The sequence below is a fragment of the Microtus oregoni genome, unplaced genomic scaffold, assembly GCF_018167655.1.
Source record: "Microtus oregoni isolate MIOR12 unplaced genomic scaffold, Mior012 000029F_ref0000214, whole genome shotgun sequence".
NCBI lineage: Eukaryota > Metazoa > Chordata > Mammalia > Rodentia > Cricetidae > Microtus > Microtus oregoni.
The window spans coordinates 6,107,690-6,125,546 of record NW_024543088.1 but is presented as its reverse complement, the minus strand read 5'-3'; the positions used below and the strand labels follow the sequence as shown (position 1 = coordinate 6,125,546).

At 39.8% G+C, this 17,857-nt stretch overlaps 1 pseudogene; it reads right to left on the bottom strand.

The window, feature by feature from the left end:
- The window catches only part of LOC121464640, a 267,159-nt pseudogene that overhangs the window by 68,432 nt on the left and 180,870 nt on the right, over nucleotides 1-17,857 (bottom strand).

Sequence of the window (17,857 nt, the reverse complement as noted above, 5' to 3'; positions counted from 1 at the left end):
CACTGTTTTCATTACTGTAGCTCTGTAATAGAGTTTGAAGTCAGGGATGGTAATGCCTCCAGACAATCCTTTATTGTATAGGATTGTTTTGGCTATCCTGGGTTTTTTGTTTTTCCATATAAAGTTGATTATTGTCCTCTCAAGATCTGTGAAGAATTTTGATGGGACCTTGATGGTGATTGCATTGAATCTATAAATTGCCTTTGGTAGAATTGCCATTTCTACTATGTTGATCCTCCCAATCCAAGAGCAAGGGAGGTCCTTCCATTTTCTGGTATACTCCTCAGTTTCTTTCTTCAATGCCTTAAAGTTCTTGTCAAATAGATCTTTCACTTCCTTGGTTAGAGTTACCCCAAGATATTTTATGCTGTTTGTGGCTATCGTGAAAGGTGAAGCTTCTCTGATTTCCCTCTCTGCTTCCATATCCTTTGTGTATAAGAGGGCGACTGATTTTTTGGAGTTGATCTTGTATCCTGCCACATGACTAAAGCTGTTTATCAGCTGTAAAAGTTCTTTGGTGGAGTTTTGGGGGTCGCTTATGTACACTATCATATCATCTGCAAATAACGAAAGTTTCACTTCTTCCTTTCCACTTCGAATCCCCTTGATCCCATTATGTTGTCTTATTGCTATTGCTAGAACTTCAAGCACTATATTGAAGAGGTATGGCGAGAGTGGACAGCCTTGTCATGTTCCTGAGTTTAGTGGGATGGCTTTAAGTTTCTCTCCATTTAATTTGATGTTAGCTGTCGGCTTGCTGTATATAGCTTTTATTATATTTAGGTATGACCCTTGTATCCCTAATCTCTCCAATACTTTTATCATAAAGGGATGTTGAATTTTGTCAAATGCTTTTTCAGCATCTAATGAAATGATCATATGGTTTTTTTCTTTCAGTTTATTTATATGATGGATTACATTGATAGATTTTTGTATGTTGAACCAGCCCTGCATCCCTGGGATGAAGCCTACTTGATCATAATGGATAATTTTTCTAATGTGTTCTTGGATACAGTTTGCCAGTATTTTGTTGAGGATTTTTGCGTCGATATTCATGAGTGACATTGGCCTGTAATTCTCTTTCTTGGCTGAGTCTTTGTGTGGTTTTGGTATCAGAGTGACTGTAGCTTCATAAAAGGAATTTGGCAATGCCTCTTCTGTTTCTATATTGTGAAATACATTAAGGAGTATAGGTATTAGTTCTTCTTGGAAGTTCTGGTAGAATTCTGCATTGAAACCATCTGGTCCTGGGCTTTTTTTGGTAGGGAGGTTTTTGATAACCTCTTCTAATTCTTCACGACTAACAGGTCTATTTAGATTGTTCACCTGGTCCTGGTTTAATTTTGGTATATGGTATTTATCTAAAAAAGTGTCCATTTCCTTTACATTTTCCAGTTTTGTGGCATATAGGCTTTTGTAGTAAGATCTAATGATTCTCAGAATTTCCTCTGTGTCTGTGGTTATGTCCCCCTTTTCATTTCTGATCTTATTAATTTGCATGTTCTCTCTGTGTCGTTTGATTAGTTTGGATAGGGGTTTGTCAATCTTGTTGATTTTCTCCAGGAACCAGCTTTTTGTTTCATTGATTCTTTGTATTGTTTTCTGTGTTTCTATTTTGTTGATTTCAGCCCTCAGTTTGATTATTTCCAGTCTTCTACTCCTCCTAGGTGAGTCTGCTTCTTTTTTTTTCTAGAGCTTTCAGGTGGGTTGTTAAGTCTCCAATGTGAGCTTTCTCTGTTTTCTTTAAGTGGGCACTTAGTGCTATGAACTTTCCTCTTAGGACTGCTTTCATAGTGTCCCATAAGTTTAAGTATGTTGTTTCTTTATTTTCATTGAATTCCAGGAAGACTTTAATTTCTTTCTTAATTTCTTCCTTAATCCAGGTATGGTTCAGTAGTTGACTGTTCAGTTTCCATGAGTTTGTAGGCTTTCTGGGGGTAGCATTGTTGTTGAATTCTAACTTTAATCCATGGTGATCTGATAAGACACAGGTGGTTACTAATATATTTTTGTAACTGTGGATGTTTGCTTTGTTACCGACTATGTGGTAGATTTTTGAGAAGGTTCCATGAGCTGCAGAGAAGAAGGTATATTCTTTCCTATTTGGGTGGAAAGTTCTATAGATGTCTGTTAAGTCCATTTGATTCATTACCTCCATTAATTCTCTTATTTCTCTGTTAGGTTTCTGTCTGATTGACCTGTCCATTGGTGAGAGAGGAGTGTTGAAGTCTCCTACTATTAGTGTGTGCGGTTTGATGGCTGCCTTGAGTTTTAGCAATGTTTCTTTTATGTACGCGGGTGCTTTTATATTAGGGGCATAGTTGTTCAGGATTGAGACTTCATCCTGATAAACTGTTCCTGTTCTGAGTATAAAATGTCCCTCTCCATCTCTTCTGATTGATTTAAGTTTGAAGTCTACTTTGTTAGAAATTAGTATAGCCACACCTGCTTGTTTCTTAGGTCCATTTGCTTGATAAGCCTTTTCCCAGCCCTTTACTCTGAGTAGGTGCCTGTCTTTGTGGTTGAGGTGTGTTTCTTGTAAACAGCAGAATGTTGGATCCTGCTTTCGTATCCAATCTCTTCGCCTGTGCCTTTTTATAGGTGAGTTAAGTCCATTGACATTAAGTGATATTAATGACCAGTGGTTTTTAACGCCGGTCATTTTTTTAGTAGTAGAGTTTGTGTGTTTCCCTTCTTTGATTTGTGTTTGTGAAGGGTCTCTAGATGTCTGAGTTATTGTGGTCATTGTTGGACTCCTTGGTTAGTGATTTTCCTTCTATTACTTTCTGTAAGGCCGGATTTGTGGCTGCGTATTGTTTAAATTTGTTTTTATCCTTGAAAGTTTTGTTTTCTCCATTTATAGTGAACAAAAGCTTGGCTGGGTATAGTAATCTGGGCTTGCATCCATGGTCTCTTAGTTTCTGCAGTACTTCTATCCAGGACCTTCTGGCTTTCATGGTTTCCATGGAGAAGTCAGGTGTAAGTCTGATAGGTTTACCTTTATAAGTAATTTGGCCTTTTTCCTTTGCAGCTCTTAATATTCTTTCCTTATTCTGTATGCTTTGTGTTTTGATAATTATATGGCGAGGGGATGTTTTTTTTTTTTTTTGCTTCAGCCTATTCGGTGTTCTGTATGCTTCTTGCACCTTCATAGGTATATCTTTCTTTAGGTTGGGAAAGTTTTCTTCTATAATTTTATTAAATATATTTTCTGGACCATTGAGCTGCACTTCTTCTCCTTCTTCTACTCCTATTATTCTTAGGTTTGGTCTTTTTATTGTGTCCCATATTTCCTGAATATTTTGTGATGAGAGTTTGTTGGACTTGCTGTTTTCTTTGATCAGTGTGTTTATTTTCTCTATGATATCTTCAGAATCTGAGATTCTTTCTTCTAACTCTTGTATTCTGTTGGTTATGCTTGTTTCTGTAGACTCTGTTTGTTTACTTTAATTTTCCATGTCCAGCCGGCCCTCTGTTTGTGTTTTCTTCTTTGCCTCCAGTTCAGTTTTCAAGTCTTGAACTGTTTCCATTATCTGTTTGATTGTTTTTCCTTTGTTTTCTATGGTATCATTCACTGATTTATTCAATTCTTCAAACTTTCTGTTATATTTCTCATCCATTTCTATAAGGGCGTTTTTTTACATGCTGTTTAAGGGCATCAATCACTTTCATGAAGTCAATCTTTTCTACTTCTTCTTGATTAAGGTGTTCATGTCCTCCCGTTGTGAGGTCGCTGATTTCTGATGGCTTCATGTTGCTTTTCAGCTTGTTGGGCGAATTCTTGCCTTGGCGTCTGCCCATCTCTTCTTCCAAATGCTCCCTTATGAATCTTCTTTTACCGGATCAGGTCTCCTTGCCTACCCAACGCTGGCTCTCCCCAATGTTGGCTCTCCTGGCGCCAAGAGATCAGGTCTCCGTGCTGGTTGGGCAGCTTGCAAACAAAGTGCCTACCCCCAACGCTGTCTCTCCTGGCGCCGAGAGATCAGGCCTCCGTGCTGGTGGTCAGGTCGCAAACAAAGCGCCTACCCTGCTTGGTGCAGGCAGGCGATAGAAACAAAGGGAGTCCCCCTGCTTGTTTCTTTGGTCCATTTGATTGGAAAACCTTTTCCCAACACTTTACTCTGAAGTAGTGTCTGTCTTTGAGGTTGAGGTGTATTTCTTGTAAATAGCAGAATGTTGGATCCTGTTTTCATACCCATTCTCTTAATCTGTGCCTTTTTATAGGTGAATTTAGTCCATTGATATTAAGTGATATTAATGACAAGTGGCTGTTAACTCCGGTTATTTTTTGGTAGTAGTGTTTGTGTGTTTCCTTTCTTTGTATTATGCGGGTAAAGTGTTATCAGATGCAGGTGGTATCGTGGGTACAATTAGCTTTCTTGGGTTGGGATTTTTCTTCTAGTACTTTCTATAAGGCTGGGTTAATGGATATGTACTGTTTAAATCTGTTTTTGTCCTAGAATATCTTATTTTCCCCATCAATGGTGAATGAAAGCTCTGCTGGTTATAGTAGTCTGGGCTTTCATCCTTGGACTGTTAGTGTCTGTAGCATATCTATTCAGGACCTTCTGGATTTCAAGATTGCCATTGAGAAGTTGGGTTAAATAAAGGTTTACCTTTGTATGTTATTTGACGTTTTTCCTTTGCAGCAGGGCCACTTCTTTATTAACCAATGGCAATAAATCATAATCATAGCATATGGAGGGAAATTCCACATCAGCCTCTGTCTCCTAAGTACTGGGAATAAAGGCAACTGTCACCACACCTAACTCCAAAGATACTTAATGTATAAATATCTATTATTTTGAGAAACTTTCATAGAATGTCTTTTTTTTTTTGGTAAATACATTTTTGGGGAATTCAAGTAACTCCTTGAAAACAGCTAGAATTCTGTCTAGTCTTGCACTCTGGGGAGAACACACTTCATGTCCTGAACATTCCTCAGTAATCCTATCACATGAACCTTCTAAGTTTTATGTGGTCAGTTAAGGTCTTTGTTTAATATTTAATAAGATTATGATAGCAAGTCAGTTCTTGGTAAACATCAAGTATGCCAATCTTGGCATGAAAGCCACTGCCTTTGTAGGTTGCTGTTCGGCAGCTGTGTTATCAGAAAATAGAACCCATTTAAGAGGTGTCAGCGTTTTTGATAGGTATGAGGACTGTTCCTAACAGTATTTTATTCCTAAACTCTGACAAATTGCTATTACTTGCCTAAAGAGTTTAAAGAGTTGTCTGAGTGTAGTCTGAACATTCTAAAGTTTATAGGGTCAGTTGTGGTCTTAGGTTAAATATTTAACAGGCCAGATTGTGAGGAAACAACTCATGAGTGTCATCGGGTTTTTTTTGTTGTTTTTTTTTTGGGGGGGGGGAGGAAACAGTCACTAGCCCTGCCTTCAGTTTATCTCCCGTGTCAACAATCTCAGAAGCTTTTGGGTCACAGAATGCTAGGAAACCACAGACCAAGCATATGTACTTCTGAGTGCCAAGTCAGATAACCAAGAGTGCTAATGTCTTTCCACAGTCAAGTGAGGTAGAGATGGGGCCTGGGGAGATGGATCAGCCTTTTAGAGCACTTGCTTCTCTTCCAGAGGACACAAGTTTGATTCACAGCATCTGCTCCCCATGCTCACAACTGCCTGTAATTCCAGCTCTAGGGGAATCTGAAACCCTCTTCTGGCCTCTGTGGAAAACAGTACACAACACACACACACACACACTCACACACAGATACACATAAATAGAAATAAAAAGTCTTAAAAGTAAAGATTGAGTGATGGATCTGGAATGGGGCCATGAGATCTGAACTGTTATTATAACTTCTTCCAAACAACCCTGTTACTCTTTGTGAATTTTGAGACTTTTCACTAACTATATGTATAGCTACACTTACAGTTCTGTTTTGGATGAAACTAATTGTGGCCCGGGCCTTAACCAGGTGGCATCACCTACTTTTGAAACCCATTTGGCCTGTTTAGCTTTAATTGTCACCTTGAGATATAGTAGAGTCACCTGAGAGGAAATCCTTAATTGAGGCATTGTCTAGATCAGACTGACCTCAGGAATGTCTGTGGGAGATTGTCTTGGTTATCAACAATGCAGGAGCATACCTCTTACTTTAGATTACATCATATTTATCCAGGTAGTCTTGAGACATATAAGGGTTAGATAAGTGTGAGCCTGTGAGGCTGTGAGCAAGCAAGCCAGAGAACAAGCCAGCAAGCAGTGATCCTCCAGGGTTTCTGCCATGGCTTCTTTCAACGATGGACTATGACCTAAAAGTGTTAAGTGAAATAAACCCTTTTCCTTCCAAGTTGCTTCTGGGTAGAATGTTTTATCACAGCAGCTGGGTGAAACTAGGCCAGCATCACATTGCAAAGAGCTGATAAGGAAGGTCAGGTTGTACTCATGCTGATGTTGGAGGTTCCTGCAATCTAGTTTCTGCTCCTTTTTCTTTATTTTCTTATAGCTAAACCAGGGTCTCTCCCAACCTGACAACTCTGCATGTCATTTTCCTGGGGGAGTTTACGTCCAAAGATGTCCTGGAGTCCATAGAGGGAACTGTAAGTGTATGGGAACAGCTTGCAGAAAAATCTAAGGCAGAAGGTAGGGAAACATGGACAACAGGCAGTCAGTACCGACCCACTGAAAATGCTCGGAATGATATCAAATTAGATCAACACTTCCTTGGAAGAATTTCTCAGCAGGTATAGTGCAAGAAGAAAAAGAAGAATTATATTAGGGACTGGAGATGTGCTTAGTTGATGACATGCTTAGGAATCACGAGAAAGTCTGAGTTTCATCTTTAGCACTGTTAAACAAGCAGGGGTCTGGGGATGCACTGCTAGAATCCCTGTACCCAGTAAAGAGTCCAAAAATAAGAATATAGAAATATAGCTTCCAGAAATAAGAATGTAAAAATTATGAAATGTAAAGTTGTAAACCTAGGAGAATGAGAACAGACTGTCAGCAGCTTTCTCAGCAATTTAAGGATTAACGATTAATAGTGGGTTACTTTGCTTTACAACCCATGGCTCTGTCAGCAAGGCTGAAGCTGCCCTCTGCAAACTGAGAGTCTTTCTGCAAACTGAGGGTCAGCTTTTAGACAACCCCTCCCCACTACTCATGACCAGCAAATGATGTGAGCTGAGTTAACTTTTAAATGATGAGATGTACCTGACGTTTTGATTGTGCATTTTCCATTACCCTGCCCTGCTATCCAAAACTGGTAGTATCAGGGGACTATAAGGCTTTGGTAAATACAATCAGGAAGTACTAGAGAGAAACAATGGGCTAAATAAAAACACTAGTTTAATTTTTTAAAAAAAGTTAATGAAAATTGTAAAAAAAAGCAATTTTTATCTGAGTTTTACCTTAAGATCGTAAAAAAACTTTTTCTTTCTATGTAATGCATTTTCTTTTTATTTTCTTACATATTTAAAGTATGTAAATTGCTTTTTTAATTTTTTTATTTTTTATTGATTTTTATTGAGCTCTACATTTTTCTCTTCTCCCATCCCTGCCTCTCCCCTCCCCCTTAAACCCTCCACCAAGGTCCCCATGCTCCCAATTTATTCAGGAGATCTTGTCTTTTTCTACTTCCCATGTAGATTAGATCTATGTAAATCTCTCTTAGTGTCTTCATTGTTGTCTAAGTTCTCTGGGATTGTGTTTATCGCTGGTTTTCTTTACTTCATGTTTAAAAACCACCTATGAGTGAGTACATGTGATAACTGTCTTTCTGTGTCTGGGTTACCTCACTCAAAATGATGTTTTCTAGCTCCATCCATTTTCCTGCAAAATTCAAGACCTTATTTTTTTCTGCTGTGTAGTACTTCATTGTGTACATGTACCACATTTCCCTTATCTATTCTTCTGTTGAGGGGCATTTAGGTTGTTTCTATGTTCTGTTCATGACAAACAAAGCTGCTATGAACATAGTCGAACACACATCCTTGAGGCATGATTGGGCATCCTTTGGATATATACCCCAAAGTGGTATTAATAGGTCTTGAGGCAGGTTGTTTTCTAATTTTCTGAGAAATTGAAACACTGACATCCAAAGGGCCTATACCAGCTTGCATTCCCACCAGCAATGCAGAAGTGTTCCCTTTTACCCACAACCTCTCCAGCATAAGTTGTCATCAGTGTTTTTGTTCTTGGCCATTCTTACAGGTATAAGATGGAATCTCAAAGTTGATATGATTTGCATTTCTTAGATGACTAAGATGTTGAACATTTTCTTAAGTGTTCCAAACCATTTTAGATTCCTCTGTTGAGAGTTCTCTGTTTAGGTCTGTACTTCATTTTTTTTTTTGGATTATGTGTTCTTTTGGTGACCAATTTCTTGAGTTCTTTGTATATTTTGGAGATCAGACCTCTGTCTGATGTGAGGTTACTGAAGATCTTTTTTTATTCTGTAGGCTGTCCTTTTGTCTTCTTTTTTTTCCTTTTGTCTTTTTGAGTGTGTCTTTTGCTTTTTTAGTTTCAGGAGGTCCAATTTAATTGTTTCTTTCAGTGTCCATGCTGCTGGGGTTATATTTAGGAAGTGGTCTCCTGTGCCAATGTGTTCAAGCATATTTACCACTTTTTCTATAAGTTTCAGTGTGACTGGCTTTATGTTTCAGTCTTTGATCCATGTGGACTTGCGTTTTGTGAATGGTGATGGATATGGGTCTATTTTCATTCTTCTACATGTTGATAGCCATATATGCCAGCACAACTGGTTAAATATGCTTTCTTTTTTCTATTAGATATTTTTTGCTTCTTTGTCAAAAATCTGGTGTTTGAAGATATGTAGATTGATATCTAGATCTTCTGTTCCGTTCCATTGGTCCTCCTGTCTGTTCTTATGCCAATACCAAGTGTAGTATTGGGAGCGGGGCTGCATTCCACCACCCAGCTCCCACCACTGATGGGGGAGTGTCATATATCAATCTGTTGATTTCATTGGTTAAGCAATAAAGAAACTGCTTGGCCCTCATAATTTAAAACATAGGTGGGAGGAGTAAACAGAACAGAATGCTGGGAGAAAGAAGCTGAGTCAAGGAGTTGCCATGATTCTCCCAGTCCAGGCAGACACAGGTTAAGATCATTACTGGTAAGCCAGCTCATGGGCTGCACAGATTATAAGAAATGGGCTAGTCCAGGTGCGAGAGCTAGCCTAGAAGAGGCTAGATAGAAATGGGCCAAGTGGTGTTTAAAAGAATACAGTTTCCGTGTAATTATTTTGGGTAAAGCTAGCCGTGTGGGCGGCCGGGTACCAGGGACACAGCCCACCGCTCCTATTACTACATGCCACTGGCTAGCTTTACCCGCAATAACAACACACAAACTGTATTCATTTAAACACTGCTTGGCCCATTGTATCTAGCCTCTTCTCGGCTAACTCTTGCACATGGACTAGCCCATTTCTAATAATGTGTGTAGCACCCCAAGGTGCGCTTACCGGGAAGATTCTAGCCTACGTCTATCCTGGGTTGGAGCTTCATCGAACGCATCTGCCCGGGAGAGGGGAGCATGGCCTCTGAGCTCACTTCCTCTTCCTCCAAGCATTCTGTTCTGTTTACTCCTCCCACCTATGATTTAACCTATGAGACCAAGCAATTTCTTTATTACTTAACCAAGGACCTTCCTCCATCAACCAAGCTGTTTTCAGTACTGTAGCTCTGTAGTTGAATTTGAAGTCAGGGATTGTGTTGCCTCCAGAAGTTCTTTTAGTATACAGAATTTTTTCAGGTATCCTTGGTTTTTTTGCTTTTCCATATGAAATTAAGTATTGTTCTTTTGAGGTCTATGAAGAATTTTGCTGGGATTTTGATGGGCATTGCATTGAATCTGTATATTCTTTTGGTAAGATTGCCATTTTTACTATGTTAATTCTGCCTACCCAAGAGCATGGGAGATATTCCCACTTTCTGGTGTCTTCTTCAATTTTCTTTCTTCAAAGATTTAAAGTTCTTCTCATACAAGTCTTCCACTTATTTGGTTAGCATTACTCGGAGATATTTTATGCTATTTGTGGCTATTGTGAAGGGTGTTGAATCTGTGATTTCTTTCCCAGCCCTTTTATCATCTGTGTACAGGAGGGCTACTGATGTTTTGAGTTAATCTCATATCCTGCTACATTACTGAAATTGTTTATGAGTTGTAGGAGTTCCTTGGTAGAATTTTTGGGATCATATCATCAGCAAACTGTGAGAATTTGACTTTTTCTTTCCTGATTTTATCCCCTTGATCTACTTTTGGTGTCTTATTGTTCTAGCTATGACCTCAAGAACTATATTGAATAGAAATGAAGAGAGTGAACAACCTTGTCTTGTTCCTGATTTCAGTGGAATTGCTGGGAGTTTCTCTCTATTTAGTTTGATGTTAGCTGTTGGTTTGATATATATTACCTTTATTATGTTTAGGTATGTTCCTTATATCCCTACTTTCTCCAAGACCTTTATCATGAAGGGATATTGTATTTTGACAAAAGCTTTTTCGAAATCTAATGAGATGATCATGTGGTTTTTATTTTTCAGTTTGTTTATATGGTGGATTACATTGGCAGATTTTCGTATGTTGAACCATCCCTGCAACTCTGGGGTGAAGCTGGCTTGATCATGGTGGATGATGGTTCTGATGTGTTCTTGGATTCTATTTGCCAGTATTTTATTGAGTATTTTTGCATCAATATTCATGAGTGAAATTGGTCTGTAATTCTTTTTCTTAGTAATGTCTTTCTGTGGTTTGGGTATCAGGGTAATTATAGCCTCATGAAAAGAGTCTGGCAATGTTCCTTCTGTTTCTATTGTGTGGAATAATTTGAGGAGTATTGATATTAGTTCTTCTTTGAAAGTCTTGTAGAATTCTGAGCTGAAACCATCTGGTTCTGGGCTTCTATTAGTTGGGAGGCTTTTGATGACTGTTTCTATTTCTTCAGCAGTTATAGGTCTGTTTAATTTGTTTATCTGGTCTTGATTTGATTTTGGTAAGTGATATTTGTCCAGAAAGTTGTCCACTTCCTTTAAGTTTTCCAATTTTGTGAAGTACAGGTTTTTGAAATATGACCTGATGATTCTCTGTATTTCCCCCATGTCTGTTGTTATGTTTCCCTTTTCATTTATGATTTTGTTAATTTGAATATTCTCTCTCTGCCTTTTAGTTAGTTTGGAGAAAGTTTGGCTATCTTGTTGATTTTCTTGAAGAACCAACTCTTTGTCTCATTGATTCTTTGTATTGTTTTCTTTGCTTCTATTTTGTTGATTTCAACTCTCAATTTGATTATTTCCTGCCACCTAGTTCTCTTAGGTGAATTTGCTTCTTTTTGTTCTAAAATTTTCAAATGTTCTGTTAGCTCACTAGTGTGGAATTTTTCCAGGTTCTTTATGTACACGTTCAGTGCTATGAACTTTCCTCTTAACACTGTTTTGATGGTGTCCCATAACTTTGGGTATGTCGTGTGGTCATTTTAATTGAATTTTAGGAAATCTTTAATTTCTCCCTTTATTACTTTCCTGACCCATTAATGATTCGGGTGAGAATTGTTTAATTTTCATGTGTTTATGGGCTTTCTGCAATTGTTATTGTTGTTGACTTCTAGTTTTAAACCTTGGTTTAAAAGATACATTGGGTTATTCTAATTTTTTTTGTATTTGTTGAGGATTGTTTTGATTTTTTTTTTGTTTTTCTGGAATAAAGTTTGCTCATGGTTTATGAGACTTTAATGATCTGTTCCCCATTTTTGTGCAACCCCATGGACCCAACACCAGGCTTTAGAGGCTGGAGGATTAATAAGAAGTTCAAGGTTATTCTCTACTACATCTTATTTTTAAAGCCAGTGTAGGTGGGGAATCCTACCAAAAAAACAAAAAACTTTTCAGCTTCTTTTTAAAAGATCTCTCTCTCTCTCTCTCTCTCTCTCTCTCTCTCTCTCTCTGTGTGTGTGTGTGTGTGTGTGTGTGTGTGTATGTATGTATGTGTGTGTGTGTGTATGAGTGCATGTGTGTGTGTGTTGACACATGAATACATGAGTGCAGGTGCTGAGGCCAGAAGAGAGTGTCAGATCCCCTGGAGCTGGAGTTACAGACACTTGTGAGTGGCCCAACATGGATGCTGGGAGCTAACTTCAGGTCCCCTGGAAGAGCAGTAAGTTCTCTTAACTGCTGATTCTTCTCTCCAGCCTCAATTTTCAGTTTATTATTTATGAAATTCATTCTCCTGTGAGGTTGATGAAAATATAATCCAGTCAAAACAGGCCTTGAGAAAGGAAACACATGTTACACATCCATTGGAGATGACCTTTATATCTACCACAGTATCTTTATCTGAACTTTGGTATCCTGGATTTTAATTGGGTGTGTATCATAGATACATGGAATCTTAGTTACTTCTCTGATGCTGTGACAAACACCATGACAAGGGTGACCTAAGAAGGAAGGGTTTATTTGGAGCTTATGGTACCAGAGGGATAGGAGCCTGTCACCATCATAGTGGAGAACATGGCAGCAGGCAGGCAGGTGTGGTGCTAGGGCAGCAGCTGAGAGCTCATCTCCATTCACAGAGCAGGAAGCAGAGAGAGCCGGCCTGAGATGACACACATCTTTTCAAAGGTTCCCAGTGGCATATTTCCCCCAGCAAGGCCACACCTCCTGATCATCTCCAAACAGCCAACAACTGAGTACCAAATATTCAAGTACCCAAGGGCATCTCATTCAAACCACCTCACATAGCGTGCACACTTGGTTGACTTTGGTAATTCATTTTCTATGGTTGTGAAGGTTTTGGACAGCCCAGCCTGTGTTGATGCTTACTGCACACTCCCTTCTCTGTCTTGCCACTCAAAGCTCAGCACAATCAAAAAATATAGTTCTTTTTTTTTTAACTCTTTGCTCTTTGGGGCGCCCGCCACCCAGCTCCCAAATAAGCACACAGAGACTTATTCTTCCTTATGCATACCCAACTTTAGCTTGGTTTGTTTCTAGATAGCTTTTCTTAAATTATGCCACCTACCTTTTGCCTTTGGGCTTTTATCTTTTTCTATTTTTGTATATCTTTTCTTTCCTTCATATTCCAAGCCTGACTGTGTAGCTGGGTGACTGGCCCCTTGCATCCTCCTCACCTCCTTTTCTCACTCTTTTTCTTCTTCTCTCTTCTCTGTTTATTCTCTCTGTCTGTCAGCACCACCTATTCCTCTTCTGCCTAGCTCCCAGCTATTCAGCTCTTTATTAGAACAGTTAGGTATTTCAGACAGGCAAATTAACACAACTTCACAGAGTTAGACAAATGCAATGTAAAAGAATGCAACACATTTTTGCATCATTAAACAAATATCCCAGAGCATAAATGAATGTAACACATTTTCAATTAATATTCTACAACAAAGACCTCTTAAGACCATCTAATGGGCATGTGTACAGTGTGCATTGCCTACAGTAGCCCAGGATAGGCTACAACTCACTATGTAATGCAGGCTGAACTGAACTCACAGTATGCCTATCTCACCTTACTGAATGCTAAGGATTAAAGACATGCACCACCATGCCTGGATGATTCTTTTCTTGAGTATGTGTGTGTCTGTGTATGTGTTACATGTTTGTTATGTGCACGTGTGCAGGTGTGCACATGGGGTGGTGTGCATGAAAAGGACAGAGGACAACCTCCTATGCTGGCCCACGCCTTTCACCTTGTTTTGTGAAAGGGACTCTTTTTCTTAAGCACACCATTTTAAATCTCTTGGTTTTAATGTAGAAAAACATATTTCCAAGACACCATTCGCTGCACCTGGAACACAACCTGTAGAAACAAAGACCAGGTGATTTTGCAGAAGATGCACTAACAAGTGTGGGCACCTTTAGGACAAGTGTGCTCACAGCCCAGGATGCCCCCTCAAGCTCTAAGAGAATGCTATTTTATAGGATTCAGAAACTGTGAGATCTCCAGTTAGAGGTTTTCCTTGTTCTCACTTGTAGACCTGATGTGTAATTAGCACAACACAGGCCAGGTGGAGCAGGCAGGTGAGATGGATACCCTTCACCAACCAGGGACCCATGCTAGGAACTCTGTTTTGAAAATAGTGCTTGCTGCTAGCTACCATTGTGCACACATACTCCGCTGCCATGCTCACCAGACTAGGGCAGAACTGAGGAGACTCTTTCTTACCCTGCATACAACAGTCTAGTTAGTCCACAAGCTCTGCCTTTTGTCTCACCATAGGAGCACTGGGATTGTAGACTTCCACTACCATGCCTGTCTTTACATGGGCACTGAGGATTCAAACTTGGGTCTTCAGGAATGTGCAGCAAGCATCTACCTACTAAGTTATCGCCCCAGCCCATGATTTCTTTTTCTCTCCTGGCTGGATGTTATGGTTTGTATCTGAAACATCCCCCTCAGGCTCATGTGTTTGAACACTTGGTCTCCATCTGTTGGTGCTGTCTTGGGAGGTCATGGAACCTTTGGAATGTAGAGCCTAGCAAGGGCTGACCTTGAATGTTGTAGCCAGTTCTGCTTCTAGCCTAGGTCTCTGCTTCCTGACTCCCTCCATGATGAGACTAGGCACAAGCTTCTGTAACCATGAACTAAGTTGTTCTAGCTGCCATGCTTTCCCATTCCTTCTGGAACTGTGAGCCAAACAGACCTATCTTTCACTTAAGTAGGTTGCTGTCCATTATTCTGTCATAGAGCTGAGAAAAGTAGCTAAGCTAATAAAAGTTAGCTAGTGGCTGGAGAGATGACTCAGAGACTAAGAACACCGGCTGCTCCTGAAGAGAACTCAGGTCCAATTTCCAGCACCCACACATTATCTATAACTCCAGTTCCCAGGGATCCGATGCCCTCTTCTGACCTTTATGGGCACCAGACATGCACATGGTGCACAGACATATATGTTAGGTTCCCAAAGCAGGCCCCAAAGTTGCAGTGCTTATGACAATGTTTCTACTCTCACATGAGCTGGGTTTCACCAGGAAACAAAAACCCAAAGCATTTCTCTGGAAGCCCTTAAAGGCTGGCTGAAGACTCTTAAACATCTATCAGCACCTTCTTCCTCTATCTGAAAAAGTCCCCAGTAACCGCCTGGTTGTTCAAGTTTCTGATCCCCCTCATCTTAATCCACCCATATAAGACCTAGCAAGCTTTGCACTGGTATGGTCCAAGATATCTAGACAGTGGATATTTTGTTATTGTTATTATTGTTGTTGTTATTGTTGTTATTTTAAGCTGCTTGGTAGTTTCTTGCTTACAACATGCAGACACAACACTAATAACTATCAATTAAAAATTTAAAAATCTAGCCAGGTGGTGGTGGTGCACACCTTTAATCCCAGCACTCCAGAGGAAAAGGCAGACAAATCTCTGAGGTCAAGGCCAGGATGGCCTAGAGAACAAGTTCCAGGGCAGCTAGGGCTACACAGGGAAATTGTTTCAGACAAAAACAAAATTTAAAATCTAAAAATGTTATTAAAATTACATTTGTTTCTTTATTTTTCTCTATGTGAATGTGCATGAATGTCATGGGGGTACCTTGAAGGTCAGAGGACAACATGTGGGCATCAAATCTCTCTTTCCACTATGTGTGTGTGGTGGTTTGGAAGAAAAATGGCCAACAAAAGGAGTGACACTATTAGGAGATGTGGCCCTTAATTTGATTATTTCCTGTCTTCTAATAGAAAAAAATCTTGAGTGAGGTAACCCAGATCCAGAAAGATGAACATGGTATGTACTCAATCAAAAGTTGATACTAGCTGTAAAGCAAAGAATTTTGTGTCTATAGTTCATGATCCTAGAGAAGCTAAGTAACAAGGTGAACCCTAAGAAAAACGAGCATAAATCCACCTGGAAAGGGAAAATAGACATGACCACCTGGCAAAATTGGGAGCATGGGGATGGGGGGGGGAAGAGAGGGTGGAAAAGGAAGAGGAGGGGAGGATGGGAGGAGGAGGAGAACTTGAGTGAATGGATAGTCAAGATGGAGGAAGGGCAGAGATGAGAGCAAGGAAAGAGATATTTTTGATTGAGAGAGCTATTATGGGGCTAGCAAAAAACTTGACACTAGAGAAATTTCCAGGAATCCATAAGAATGACCCCAAGTAAGACCCTAAACAATAGAGGAGAGGGTGCCCGAACTGGCCTTGTCCTGTTGTCAGATTGATGAATACCTTAAATGTCACCATAGACCCTTCATCCAGCAACTGATAGAAACAGAAACAGAGAACCACAGCAGAGCACTGGGCCGAGCTCCCAAAGTCCTGTTGAAGAGAGACAAGAGTGAGAATATGAGCAAAGAGGTCAAGACCATGATGGAGTCACCCACTGAGACAGGTTGTCTGAGCTAATGGGAGCTCACCAACTCCAGCCAGACTGGGAAGCAACCAGCATGGGTCCAAACTAGTACCTCTGAATGTGTGGGACAGTTGTATGGCTGGGCAGACTGCAGGGCCACTGGCATTGGTACCAGAATTCATCCCTATTCCTTGTACTGGATTTAGGGAACCTATTCTCTTGGGATGGATACCTTGCTCAGCCTAGATATAGTAGGGAGGGCTTTGGGCCTTCCCCAAAGCAATGTTCCTTACCTTCTCTGAGAAGTGGATGAGGAGTTTGGTGGGGGTCAGGTGGAAGGAATGGGAGGAAGGGAGGGAGTGGAAACTTGGATTGGTATGTAAACTGAAAAAAAGATAGTTTGTTTTCTTTTAAAAAATAAATAAAATAAATTTTAAAAGATTGTTTTCTATAAAATAAATTATTTAAAGGGGGATTGAATCTAGGAAATCATGTGTGCTGCTCATGTGCTTTACTACTGAGCTACATTCCCAGCAGCATTTGTGTTGTTTATGTTCATAGAATGGAATTATATGTAGAGATAACATGTTGATGCAATACTTTTTATTAAAGTATACAAGTATTAAAATCACTGTATATGCTGTTTATAATACTATAATTTAAAAACCTGGAGTCTCTGTCTACTGATTTCTGTATTACAGGATCATGTATTTTTTTTTAAAAAAAAATACAGGTTCTAACACTGTAACCCAGGTTAGCCTCAAACTTGCTATGTAGCCAAGGATGGTCTGGAACTTATGATCTTCCTGTCTCTACATCTGGAGTGCTGGGATTAGAACCACCACCAGGCCCTGGTCTGTGGTGTTGGTGATCCAGTCTAGGGCTTTATGAGTACTAGGCAAGAGCTCTCTCAACTGAGCTACATCCCCAACCCAGAGTACCATACTGTACTTATTTTTGATTAATAATTTTTGCAGTCTGACAACTTTACACGTGTATATAATGTATTCTAATTATTTTTTTTACCTTCTCTCTCTTTTCCTTCCCACCCTTGTCAGTCTTACTTCTTACCTGCAAATCTCTTTCCCATATTTGTGATTTCTTCTGTGTCCTGTAGACTTTAACTAGTGCCATCCGTGTGACTGTGGGTTTAGAACTGTCCATTAGAGCCTGTGGGCTCACCACTCCCCCAGTGGGCTAACACACAAAAGTGTATTAGCTTTTAATACACTCTTTTTGTTATAACCCATAGTGTTCAGGGTCATCTGCAAGCTTGAGTCTCATTTCCTCCCTCTGTGAAACTTGACCTCATCGAACTGTGCCTAGCAACCTGTCCATTGGGATATACTAGATCCAGACACTTCTCCCAACTCAACTTGACTGGTCTAAATGACCACTCCATTACATTCTGTTACATAGTGGTGACTACTGCCAAAAATACTCTCACAGTCTAGTAAGAGCTATACAGGAAGACCCTCAGTGCTGGGATAGAGGGAATGGGGTGCATGCGTGGGAGTCATACCTTGGGAGAAGTGACTTTTGTTGTTAGGGGCACAGATGAGGACAGATTCAAAGAGACTTTCTTTGTTTG